This window comes from Ceratotherium simum, chromosome 35 (genome assembly GCF_057802395.1).
Source record: "Ceratotherium simum simum isolate JZ-2026a chromosome 35, ASM5780239v1, whole genome shotgun sequence".
Classification (NCBI taxonomy): domain Eukaryota; kingdom Metazoa; phylum Chordata; class Mammalia; order Perissodactyla; family Rhinocerotidae; genus Ceratotherium; species Ceratotherium simum.
This window is the reverse complement of record NC_141934.1, coordinates 4,675,495-4,688,264: the sequence shown is the minus strand read 5'-3', so window position 1 is coordinate 4,688,264 and position 12,770 is coordinate 4,675,495. Positions and strand designations below refer to the sequence as shown.

The following is a 12,770-nucleotide window of genomic DNA, read 5'->3' as shown; positions in this document are numbered from 1 at the left end:
CCTCTCACAGTAGAGCCCCTCCCCTCTCAGCGGCCCTGCCTCAGGGTTTGTGCAGCCAGAGTCCAAGGCAAGGAAGAAGGAACCCTGATAGGAGGAGTCATCTGAGCTGCTCTGGGGCTGGGATCCTAGAGCAGGTCCCCTCCCAGCTCTGGGCCTGTCTTGACATGAGTACAGCCATGTTTGGCCGCTCCATTGACCTACAGCCACCAGCACAAAAAGAAATATAAAAGCTGCTTTCTGCGTGGTGGGAACTGGCCTTTTCCTGGGAACTGGCCTTCCTCCCACGGAGGGAGTTGCAAGTTGTAACATTTCAAGGCTCTTGGAGCGTCGTAGCATGGGATGGACTGGCCATCTGTACCGGGCTAGGACGATAACCAAAGAGAACAATGCACGTACACAACTACTGGGCTGGGACGTTAGCCAGGGGGCTCAGCGCACGTACGCCACTGATAACCATTTGTGCATGGAAACACTAAATGCTTGCTCTGCAAACTCTGTAATTGCTTACTCTGAAAATTACTGATGGTATAAAAACTGCTGGAAACTGAGCCCTAGTGAGAGTTCCACCTGTGGAAGGGACACCTTGCCCAGGACGTGTGATCCTTGCCCAGCCGCGTCGATTGACAGGGCTCTCCTGGCAGTGGGGCGTGGATGTTGTGAGTAATTGATTTGATGTGAAGTAATTGATTTGATATGAAGTAATTGATTTGATGTGTTCTCTTTTCGGTCAACCTGGTGTTTCTCTTTCCGGTTGAGTTGTGTCATTTCTCTTCAGCCAATGTGGATGTTTTCCCTTTCCAGTCGGGCTGATGTTTTTTCCCTCTTAATATTTGACCTATTCGGATCTGTTTGCAGACTCTCGCCTTTACTATCCTCTATATAATAAAATATATCTTCAGTCCATTTGTTTGGAGTGGAAAGTGTCTTTTACGTCTCCAATCGAATCCCCAAACCTCTCATAACAGGGCCTCATCCAGGGAATGAGGTGTGCAGTGGGCACACGATAGGACCCCCTAGGATGCCAGGCAAGGGCACAGGCACCTCCTGGGCCCCTTCCTGGTGGCAGCCCTCGGGCTGTGGAGAGCTGGGATGGGGAGGGGGGAGGGGCTGAGCTGGTGGGCATGGGGTCCTTTGGGACCTTCTGTATGTCTCCTTGGTGACCCCCAGCCCACCGCCCTGGAACCTGCTCACCAGGCTTCCTGGGAGCCATGGGGTGGGAAGGCTGTATATCTGGACACATATGTCACTGCTCCCCAAGGTCACACCTGAGAACGTGTCTGGGCAGCTGCCCACCCCAGCCAGAGGCAACAGCCTGCATGAGGACCACGTTCTGACGAAGACCCCAGGTGGAGCCCAGGGGCTGGAAAGAATGTCCCTAGCAGAGGACACAGAAGCCTCTAGCAGGCTGGCCTGGTTCTGGCTCTGGAATCCTCCTGGGAGCCTGAGTCCCACCTGCTGGAGAATTTCCCTGTGCCCCCGGGCCCATGGTCAGGAGGGGAAGGATGGGGCTATAGGAGCCAAGTCCTCTCTTGGTCCCAGGGTGGGGCAAGGATTTGGGGGTACCCACCCCAGGGAGATAAGGGGCTGCCTTCTCATGGGTCCCTGGTGACCAGGGGCATGCTGGCAGCTTGCTGGTGGAGGAACATGGGCCAGGTTGGGGAGGGCCAGGACTTGTGCTCAGGCTGGGCAGCATCTGGAATCATCTGGCACCTGGAGCCTCAACAAAGCCTTGGGGTCCCTGCTCCTCTCTGTCCCCAGAGCCATATCATGGGAGGTGGGTTCAGAATGGCCAGGGTGAGAGAACACAGCCCTGAGCCTGGTTATTGGAGCGGGTCACGGGTACCTGGTTGTCCTTGGTGCCCAGAGAAAGCTGTGGTCAGGGCTGCAGAGAGCCGAGGAGTAAAGCTGCCAGAGCCAGCAGCTTCCTGTGTGGTCCTTACAGGCAGGAACGGGGAGGTGGAGGTGTCTATGGTAGATGTAGCATGGCCTTGGGGAGACCAGTGGGGGTGCAGGGTGGGCCTGGGGACCCCTAAGGACTGGAGCCCCACGGTCACCAGGGGTGTAGAAGGTACCTGGAGCAGGCCCAGGTGCTTGTGCCCCCACCTGCATGCGTGTGTCCCATCCTGAGCCTTTATCACAAAGCCCTGAGGGGCGGGCAGGGGGAGAGGCAGCTGGGGAGCTGCGGGCAGCCCTGAGCTTGGAACCAGCTGTGTCTCAGTCTGCACATGGGTGTGCACCCCCAGGGGAGCCGTGTGGGCCTGTGCCTGAGAGAGGCGTGTGCCTGGGCAGGTGGGCCTCTGCATCCCAGGAACACAGGCAGATGCCCTGCTCTCTGGGAGCCCTGGGAAACCAAGGGAACCCCGGAACTACACTGCCCTTTCCAGGAAGCCTCCTTGGAGTCCAGGCTGTGTTCTCTGGATCCACCCCCAAGGGGACATGTGGGGAGGCTCGGAGTGAGCCTGACCATACTGTCTCAGGGACTCCTCTGTACTGGGTGTGTAGGTCCCCTCTGAGCTGGGCAGAGGGCACTGGCCTGAGGGCAGGGCCCCAGGAGCCAGACCTGGCCATGTCCCTCACTCGGGGCTCTCTCTGTGCTGGATGAACCCCCCTAACAGAACCTCGGCATCTTTGCCATGGATTGGGGAAAATCTCTCGGTTCCCGGAGAAGGGGGAAGACTCAGTGCCACAAAGAATGCCAGGTGGACACAGCAACAGGCCATGCAGCTGGCCCAGCAGTTATTATTGTGGATCCCTGGGGCTGCAGGCCTCTTCCGTGTCTGCTCTTCTCCACCTGCCCAGGTAGCTGGAGTTGGTCATAAACTGGAAGGTGCTGGGCAAAGAGTCCACCACACCAGTGCTGGCCATGGCCCCTGCCCAAGGACTCGAAGCTTGGCATCTGGGCTGAGGTCCTGAGGACCTTCCAGCATGGGCAGGCCTGCAAACCTGACCTGCCTTGGATAGAATGTGCTGCCAGCACCTCTGGCCCCCTGATGAAGTGGGGGCAGGTGGGCAGGCCCCAAGTGGTCCTCATGGACTGGTGGGCTACTCTGTGGTGCCTAGCTCTTGGGCTGGTGCCTGGCTGGGGGGCTGCAGGGCCTACAACATCTCCTCCAGGCTCCCACGTAGGGCAGCCAACCCTGGCCGCTCCCACTGGTTCCCCTTGCTATGCCGGGTGCCATAGCCAAAGTACACCACGAGTCCTGCAAGGGTGGCACAAGCCTGAGGGGCAGTCCCAGCCCTGAAGCCCTGCTTGCCCTCCTCTTGCAGCCCAACTGGGCTCCTAGCCTGGCCCCGACTCACCAATCAGCAGCCAGATGGAGAAGCTCAGCCAGACCAGGTGGCTCAGCTGCAGCATAAGGAAGATGTTGGGGAGGATGCTCAGGGCTGGAGTCAGCGGAACCAGGGGAACCTGAGGGGCAAGGGCAGAGCTGGGCTGGGCTGTGGGAAGGTCTGCTGGCCCAGGGCCTGATTTCTCAGGAGTCCACAGAGCCTTTCTCTGCCTCTAGAGATTCTGGGGAAAAGTGCCCACCACCATGCAGAAAGAGGGGGATGGAGTGCTGGCCTCTCCCACCCTGTGATCCCTGGTTCATCCTGCCATGGCAGAGGAGGAAGGGACGAGGGGAGCTGGCTGGGCTGAGGGTGAGGGGTGTTGGCTGGAGGAAGTACCTGGAAGGCGTCCCGCTGGCGCTGTTGCTGGTGGGCCCCCAGGACGAGGAGACTGAGCAGAAACATGATGGAGCTGAGCAGGAGCAGCAGGGTGTAGCCCCAGAGTGGGAGGTGCAGGGCAGAGTCCCCAAAGACCAGCACACAGTCCAGAGTGATGGCTGAGGCCACCAGGACACCAAGTGCCCAAGCCACGGTGGCTCCAGGCCGACACACACACAGGAAGCCGAGGTAGGACCTCAGGGCTGGTCGCAGCTGCCCAGGTTCAGAGGCTGAGGCCTACTCTGTGCCCACAGGGCTGACTGGGCCCAGGTAACTGGATGGAGGGGACTTTTGGAAGCGTAGCACGATGATGCTGCTGGCCATGAAGGTGTAGACCAGTAATGCACCAAAGGATAGGAACTGCACCAGTGCCTTGAGGTCCAGCAGCAACGCCAGGAAAGCCATGAGGACCCTGAACACCAGCATACTCACTACGGGGACCTATGTCCAGGGGTGCATGTGGGCAAACACCCGGAAGAAGAGCCCATCAGCAGACACGGCACAGACTGTGTGTGGCAAATGAATTCTCTGTGCAGGACACTGGTCGTGGCTGTGGCAGAGAGTGGGAGACTGATCAGCATGGTAGACAGGCCCACCACAGGCTGCTGCTGGGGCCAGGCCAGGGGTGGCCCCTTGGGAACGAGGCCATGAGGTTGTCTGGGCTCTCAGAGTGAGTCTCAGTGATGTGGGGTGCTGGATTGTTCCCCCTCATCACTAAGGAATGAGACATCCCAGTTTAGTTGACAGGCCCACTGGACAATCTGCTGAGGGCTGAGTCCCTCTGCCAGGAAAGAATCTGGAAGCAAATGCCCAGAGCTGACATTCTATGTACAATTGGGAGGGGGGGTGAGTAGATCCCTCTCAACAAGCCTGGGTGTGGAGTCTAATCATTAGCCCCTTCCTGGGCCCATGATGCAACTGGGAACACAGGGCCAGATGGAATTGGGTCCCCTGGGAGGCTTAGGGCAGGGGCCCACTTCCCTGTCCCCTCCCACCTTGCCCAGAAGGGCCCCTTACCGCAGATGGAGCCAGCCGCCATGATGAAGACCGCCCAGCTATAGCCCTGCTGGTAGAAGGCATCAGCAAGTGCTCAGTAAGTGTCCAGGCTGTGCCAGGGCACCATGAGGGTGAGCACAGTGGAGACGAGGATGTAGGTACCAGCCACCAGGCCAAGCGAGATGGTGATGGCCATAGGCACGGCTTGCTGGTAGTTCTGGGCCTCCTCGCTGGAGGTAATAATGACACTAAAGCCCACAAAGCTGTAGAAGCAGGTGGCAGCACCTGTCATGATGCCGGAGAAGCCAAAGGGCGCAAAGCCACCCTCCTCAGTGCTCCAGTTGTGCGGGCGGGCCAGGACAAACCCCGGGATGATGATGAAGTGGATGACAACCAGGCTAATGGCAGATAAGGTGCGGTTGAGCCAGGAGGTGATGCAGGCTCCTCAAGAGATAAATGCAGAGACCAAAAGTATGATGCCATAGCCAAAAAGTCTGGGTACTGGGCCAGGAAGGGCACCTGCCAGATGCCCACAAGGGCCACAGTGAAGTTATGGATGCAGTGGCTGAAGATGGTGTCCACATAGCCACGCCAGGTGCGGGCCATGGCAGCACCACCAATGAGGCACCAGATGAACACGTTCCGGCCAACGAGGAAGGCCCACAGCTCACCCATGGACACATAGATGAACAGGTAGGCAGAGCACTTGCCAGGCACATGTGTCCCCAACTGTGCATAGCATAAGGCTGCCAGCAGGGAGGCCACAGCAGCCATGCTGAAGGACACAAGCACCACAGGGCCATCCATCTCTTTGGCGATGGTGCCTGTGAACACGTACAGCCCAAAGCCAACCATGCCACCCACACCCAGCAGGGTCAGGTGCAGCGTGGTTAGGTGGTGCTGCAGTGCCGTCTCCCTGGTGGGCTTCACCAGTGTCTTCAGCCGGTTTAGCTTCTGGCAGAAGCGCACCAGGCCCGCAGTGCTGGACAGCCCCAAAGCCATGGTGGGCAGCTGAGAGGAGCACCAAGCCAGCTGCCAGAATCTACGAGGACCAGAGGGTATTGAGAGGCTGCCCAGCCAGGTCCTGCCCAGCCCTCAGTCCTTGCTCTGATCCGGCCCTGGGGACCCAAGCCTTGAACCACTAGCCAGCTGCAGGGCTGGATGAGGCAGGAGTCAGGGCCTGTGAGCAGGGTGAGCAGGAGGTCACAGGAAGCATGTAGATCCCTTTTGCCTGCCCCTCAGGCAAGGGAGGGGCCCTGGTGAAGCTGGACCTGAGTGTCTTTGGAAGGGGCTCTGAGGGTGGGGAGGGGCAGCCCCAGGGAGCCCAGCTAGGAACCTCTCCAGTGGTCTGGGATCCCAGAGTGGGGTGGAAACCCGAGACTTCCCAGCAGTGGGGCCAGGCCTCCAGGACCAGGAACAGGAGTGTTCTGGCAGAGGCGGCCACCTGGCCTCAGATAGGAGCGTTCATCACCCTCCTCCCCGCCCCACCAGGCTAGTGTATCAGCGTACTCTGCCAGGAGTGGGGGGCGCCCTGGGCCATGCGCCTGAAGCCAAGGCCCTGCACCCTGACAGGCCACCACCATGCCACTGACACACTACTTCCTCTGTGCCCCTGTCCCCAGTACCCGAGCTTTCACCTCCTCTCTGGCCTCAGTCTGTCCCCACAGGAGTTGCTGCCACTCACATTCTGTCACTATTGCTGCCACCGCTCTGTGCCCACCCCCATCCCTGGGGACATATACAGAACTAGGCAGCACCTCCAAGTCCCACAGGCACTCAGCCCACCTTACCCATGCCTCACACGGTCAAGATCAGAGCTTACCAGGTTCTAGGGAAACCCTACTACCATGCTCGGGTTCACAGATGAGGAAGCCCAGGCCACCAGGTAAGTGACTAGCCCAGGTCACTGGAGTGGCCTTGGGAGGCTTGTGAATGTTAAGGTCCAGGTCTGGGGGTTGGGTATGGAGCCCACCTGCTTTCCACTGCTGCAGACACCCTCCTTGAGCCCTCATCCCAAAACACATACTCTACCAGCTGGACACGATCCAGGCCCCTCAACACTGGGAGGTGTGGGGGCTGCGAGCATCAGGCAAGACTCTGGTAAGATGAGGGTGTGAATCTGGCTAAGAGGTCCTGGGCAGTCCCTGACCTGGCATGATCGAATGGCAGTAAGCCACCCTCATCCATTGTCAAGGGAGTGCCTCGCTTTGGGGAGAGTTCTGTGAGTTGGCAGAACTCATGCTGGCTCTTCTGAGATTCTAGCTACAGACAATGACTTAAAAGGAGGGAAGCAGACTCCTGGGGATGACTATAGCCCTCCAGCATGGGGCACCCTAGGGACCCTCAGACACCAGTGGCAGCCCCTCCAAGCCCAGGAGCACCTGTCAAGCCTGGAGGACACTGGGGGATCCTAACAGCAACTCCCCAAATGTGGCTATCCATGAGAGTATCATGGACTGAGCATCTACTCCATGCCAGTCCCCTCATCACAGGGAAACACATCAAGTGACCATCACAAACCACTCTCAGGCTTATTTATTCCTGGAGGTGAGGGGTCTTTGTTCTTCTGCTCTTCCAATTCTTTGAAAGTGGAAAGGTTGGTGTCACAGGGTGTTAACTTTACAGCAAAATGATGACAATCCATGCAGGCAAAGCAAAACCGAAACAGATATCATCTTCCCCCAGAACTCTCTCCATATTGTCAGGTTTATATGTGGTTTTGGAGTAGGATTATAGGGGCACCTGCAGGCTGTCTGCCTCAGTGGGCTGGTGACAGGATGGTGACTCCCAAACATGACAGTGCCACTTAGAACACTCTGCCTTAGCCGGCCCCTTTGCTCCTTCTGATATTTGGCTGATGTTGTTCTGAGGAACTTCTCAGATGGGCTCCCACTTCCTGCAGGGATGACATCTACCGTACTTCACTCCTTGTGGCCTAAACATAACTGAGTAGATGTTCCTTCTTCTGAAATGCCCTCACAAAAATCCAGAAACATGCATTTCCAACCAAGAGGCTTGGGCAGTTTCATAACAGGAGCTCCCCCAAGGCCTTACTGATGACCACCTGAGAGCTGGTGTGCAGGGTTTCAGAGCACTGATTTCTTATCTACCCAGAGAGGGGCTGTCACCACACTCCCTTTCATAGGCACCGACATCCAGTGCATACTTGTGGCCACTCATGGTTGATGCAGTGAAGTGTAAACTTCCAGGGACGTGGCTGGGCCAAGTGCTGGACCACAGTGAGCAAGGCAGTTACACAGAGCAACACCAAGAAGATGCAGTGAAGAGAAAGCACCAAAAAGTACAAGAAGAAGAAGAGAGAACATTCTGACCTCATCCTACAAATCCAGGATCACCCTGACACCAAACCCAACAAAGACATCACAAGAAAAGAAAACTACAGATGAATATCTTTTATGAATATAGATGCAGAATTGCTCAACTGAATACCAGCAAACCGAATCCAGCAACATGTAAAAAGGACCAAGCGGGATTTATCCCAGGAATGCAAGACTGATTTAACATATGAAAATCAACCAATTTAATACGCCATTCTAATAGAATAAAGGACAAAACCGCATCATCATTTCAAGAGATACAGAAGAAAGAGTCAACAAACCTGGAACAGAAGGGACCACCCTCAAACTGATGAAGACCATCTAAGATAAACCCTGGGCTACTACACTCAATGGTGAGAGACTGAAAGCTTTCCCTTTGATCAGGAACAACATCAGGGTGTCCTCTCCCACCACCTGTACTCAACATTTTACTGGAGGCTCTGACCATGGCAATTAGATGAGAAAATGAAATAAGAGGAATCCAGATTGAAAAGGAAGAAGTAAAACTCTCTAGCTACAGATGACATGATCTTATGTAAAGAAAATCATGAGAAATCCACACAGAAAACATTAGAACTAATAAGCATCTTCAGCGAAGGTGCAGGATACAAGATCAACATGCAAAACTCTATTGTATTTCTATACACTAGCAATGAACTATCCAGAAATGAAATTGAAACAATTCTGCTTGCATAGTATCAAAAAGAATAAATTTATGTATTAACACACTTAGAATTAATTTAACAAAAGAAATACAAGACTTGTGCACTGAAAACTACTAAACATCACTGAAAAAAAGTTATAGAAGACCTAAATAAGTGGAAAGATATCTCACATTCATGGATTGGAAAACTTAATGTTGTCAAGATGGCAATACTCCCCAAATTGGTCTGCAGATTCAGTGCAATCCCTAACAAAATCCAAATTGCCTATTCTGCAGAAATTATCAAGTTGATTCTAAAATTTATATGGAGATACAGGGCACCCAGAATAGTCAAAACAATCTTCACAAAGAACAAAGTTGAGGGGCCAGCCCAGTGGCACAAGCGGTTAAGTGCACGCGATCCACTGAGGCAGCCCAGTGTTCACCGGTTTGGATCCTGGGCACACACCAACGCCCCACTTGGCAAGCCATGCTGTGGCGGCATCCCATATAAAGTGGAGGAAGATGGGCATGGACGTTAGCCCAGGACCAGTCTTCCTCAGCCAAAAAGAAGAGGAGGATTGGCAGATGTTAGCACAGGGCTGATCTTCCTCACAAAAAAAAAGAAACAAAGTTGGAGGACTTACATGTTCTGATTTCTAAATTGACTACAAAGCTACAGAAATCAAGACAGTGTGTTACTGACATAAAGATAGACATATGGATCAATGGACTAGAATTGAGAGTCTGAAAATATGGGCAATTAATTTTAAAAATTTTATGGCCAGTTTAAATTTATGGCCAATTGATTTTTAAAAAATAGAGTTTATTTTTTAGAGCAGTTTTAGGTCCATAACAAAATTGATCAGGAGGTGGAGTTCCCATATACCCTCAGCCCCTACACATGCACAACCTCCCCCACTATCAACATCCCCCACCACATTGGTACATTTGTTATAATTGATGAACCTACATTGACATGTCATTATCACCTAAAGTCCACAGTTTACAGTAGGGCTCACTCTTGGTGTTCTACATGCCATGGGTTATGACAAATGTATAGTGACATGTATACACTGTTACAGTATGCCCTAAAATTCATCCCTGCTCTGCCTACTCATCCCTCCCTCCCCTCTAAACCCTGGGAACAACTGATCTTTTCACTGTCTCCACAGTTTTGCCTTTCCAGAATGTCATATATTGGGAATTGAATCATACAATACGTAGCCTTTTCAGACTGGCCTTTTTCACTTACTAATATACATTTATGTCATCTTACATCTTCTCATGGCTTGATAGTTCCTTTCTTTTTAGTGCTGAGTAATATTTCTTGTCTGGATGTACCACAGTTTATTTATCCATTCACCTACTGAAGGACATCTTGGTTGCTTCCAAGTTTTGGCAATTATGAATAAAGCTGCTGTAAACACTCATGCTCAGGTACTTATGTAGACACAAGTTTTCAACCCATTTGGGTAAATACCAAGGAGTGTGGTTGCTGAATCATGTGGTAAGTGTATGTTTAATTTTGTTAGAAACTGCCAAACTATCTTCTAAAATGGCTGTACCATATTGCATTCCCACCAACAATGAGTGAGTGTTCCTGTTGCTCTGCATCCTCAGCAACCTTTAGTGTTGTCAGTGTATTGGTTTTTGCCATTCTAACTGGTGTGTAGTGGTGTTACCACACAAAGGGCACGATTTGCTCACTGCAAGACAATGGCCAATCATCAAGAGGCAAGATGATGGAAAAGAAAGAGCAGTTTTTTACAGCTTGCTAGCAAGGGGGAAGATGGCCAACTAATGTCTCAAAGAACCATCTTACAGAACAAAGACTACAGGCCAGTTATATAGAGGGCTGGTCTCCGAGTAGGGTAGTCAGCTGGTCCCAGGGTGGGGGCATCCATGTGATTACAGGGTGGAGGCATCTGGTTTCAGGGTGGGGGCAACCATCTGGTCTTAGTACCTGGCAGTCTTTTGTTTTACTTGATATGTATCAGAGACTGGAGCAGTGCCCTATACGCTGATCTTTCAGTCGTCATTGATGATGGCTATCAGCACAGACTCTCTGCCCAGGGGTCATCACATTCCTAAGGAACTCAAAAGAACAAAGTTATCAACTTATAGCAGCTGGGAGGGGCCATAAAGTCCAGTGTTAGTCATAGGTCATTCCAAGTTACTACATGGTGTCTTTCCTACAACATGGTGTCCCTTATGTCAACCTTGTATTGAGCCAGTATCAGTGGTATCTCATTGTTGTTTTAATTTGCAATTCCCTAATGACATAAGACGTGGAACATCTTTTCATAGGCTTATTTGCCAACTGTATATCTTCTTTGGTGAGATAGCTGTTCAGATCTTTTGCTCATTTTTTATTGGGTTGTTGGTTTTCTTATTGTTGACTTTTAAGGGTTCTTTCAGAGTGAGGTGTCAAGATGGTGGTGTAGGAGGACTCTGAATTCACCTCCTCCCATGCACACAACAAATTTACAACTACTATTGGAACAATTACCCCTGAGAGAGAACTGAAAACTGGATAAAAAGAACCACTGCAACAAGGGACAGTCCTGATTGAGGTGGAAGAGGCAGAAGTTCCTTTATGGAGAGAGAAAAAGCCACCTTCACAAGCTGTGGCACTTCATGGCCAGCTGAGAGCAATGCTAAGGTACACAGCTTTCTCTGGAGGAGTGGGGGACCTGAGTGGGGGAGCATTACTGCTATAAGCATCTTTTGGACTCAGCACAACTGAGATGAGTGTCATAATGTCTGGCTTTGCTGGCTAGTAACTACAATGAGGAATACCCTCAGAAAAGCTATCAGACATAAGGGGAAAAAAGCCTGCTCTGAAAGGGCCCACGCATAAATTCACTCATTTTGGAAAGCAACCTAAAATCACCAGAAAGAAAGGTGCACAGTTCTTTGGTGAAAAGAGACTCACCTGATGGGATCTGGATGCATCTCAGTGAGAGGTGAGACCTCTCCAGGGACTGAGACGTTGGCAACATCCATTATTGTGATCTAGCACAGGCAAGCTGACACAGATGCTGGCAGACACCATTGGAGTTCTTCCCCTGGCCTGTTAGCCCAGGGTCTGCCCCACCCACTAGAGCACTGATTTAATCCAGCTCAGCCAGGTCAGGCAGCCTGCCCTAGGGACGGGCTCCACCAAACAGCAAGCCCTTGGGCAAATTGTGGGCCTGCATAGGCTGGGTGCCCGGATGTTCTGCAGCTGGGTGAGTGGGTCTGTCTCTGTGGGGCAGGGTGTGCATGAGGAGTCGATGGAGTGTGTAGAGCATGTGCGGAGTGTGTGGAGCCTCTGCAGTGGGCTGACTGGGTCCACTTCAGGAGTTTCATGCACACACACGAGGCAGGTTTGTGTTGAGAGTCTGTGTGGCCCTGAGGGTGGTGGGGCTTGTCAGCTGTAGAAGACTTGTGCTGTTCAAATAGCCACAGAGGAGATTGGCCCCACCTTCCAAAGCCTGAAACAATTGGGTGCTCCCATGCCTGGGGCCAGCTCCACTCAGCTGCAAACCTGAGATACCTGACAAGAGCCTTGTACAGCAATTACAAGCCCCTGAGCCTAGCAGATAGCCATGCTGGGGGGCTACTCAACAGAAAAACTGCAACAGGAATGTGCTATTAGACCTTGCAGCCAACTGTACTGGGGTTCCCCACACCCTATAAAGTGACTGAAGCATCCATAGCAGCCACATGTAGCTGAACATTACAACCACCTGGTTAGGGGGACAGCCTAGACTCCCTGGGCACCTGCAGCAAGAACAATCCTGCCACAACAGAAGACACACATAGCCCACACAGGGCTCACTTCTGGAATATTTGGAACTAGTAATGAGAGGGAAGCACACCGCTGGGCCTCATAGGGAATCTCTTACATAAGGCCACCTCACCAAGATCAGGAGATATAGCTGACCCACCTAATACATAGATATAAGCACAGAGAAAGAGGCAAAATGAGGAGGCAAAGGAATACATTGCAAGTAAGGGAATAACACAAAACCCCAGAAAAAGAACTAAATGAAACATAATTAAACAGTCTACCTGACAAAGAGTTCAAACAAAAAGTCATG

The 12,770-nt window shown here is 52.5% G+C and overlaps 1 pseudogene; it reads right to left on the bottom strand.

Moving 5' to 3' along the window:
- Window positions 1-3,042: 3,042 nt before the first annotated feature.
- On the bottom strand, window positions 3,043-5,703 carry LOC106804042 (cationic amino acid transporter 4-like; annotated as a pseudogene).
- Window positions 5,704-12,770: the final 7,067 nt, after the last annotated feature.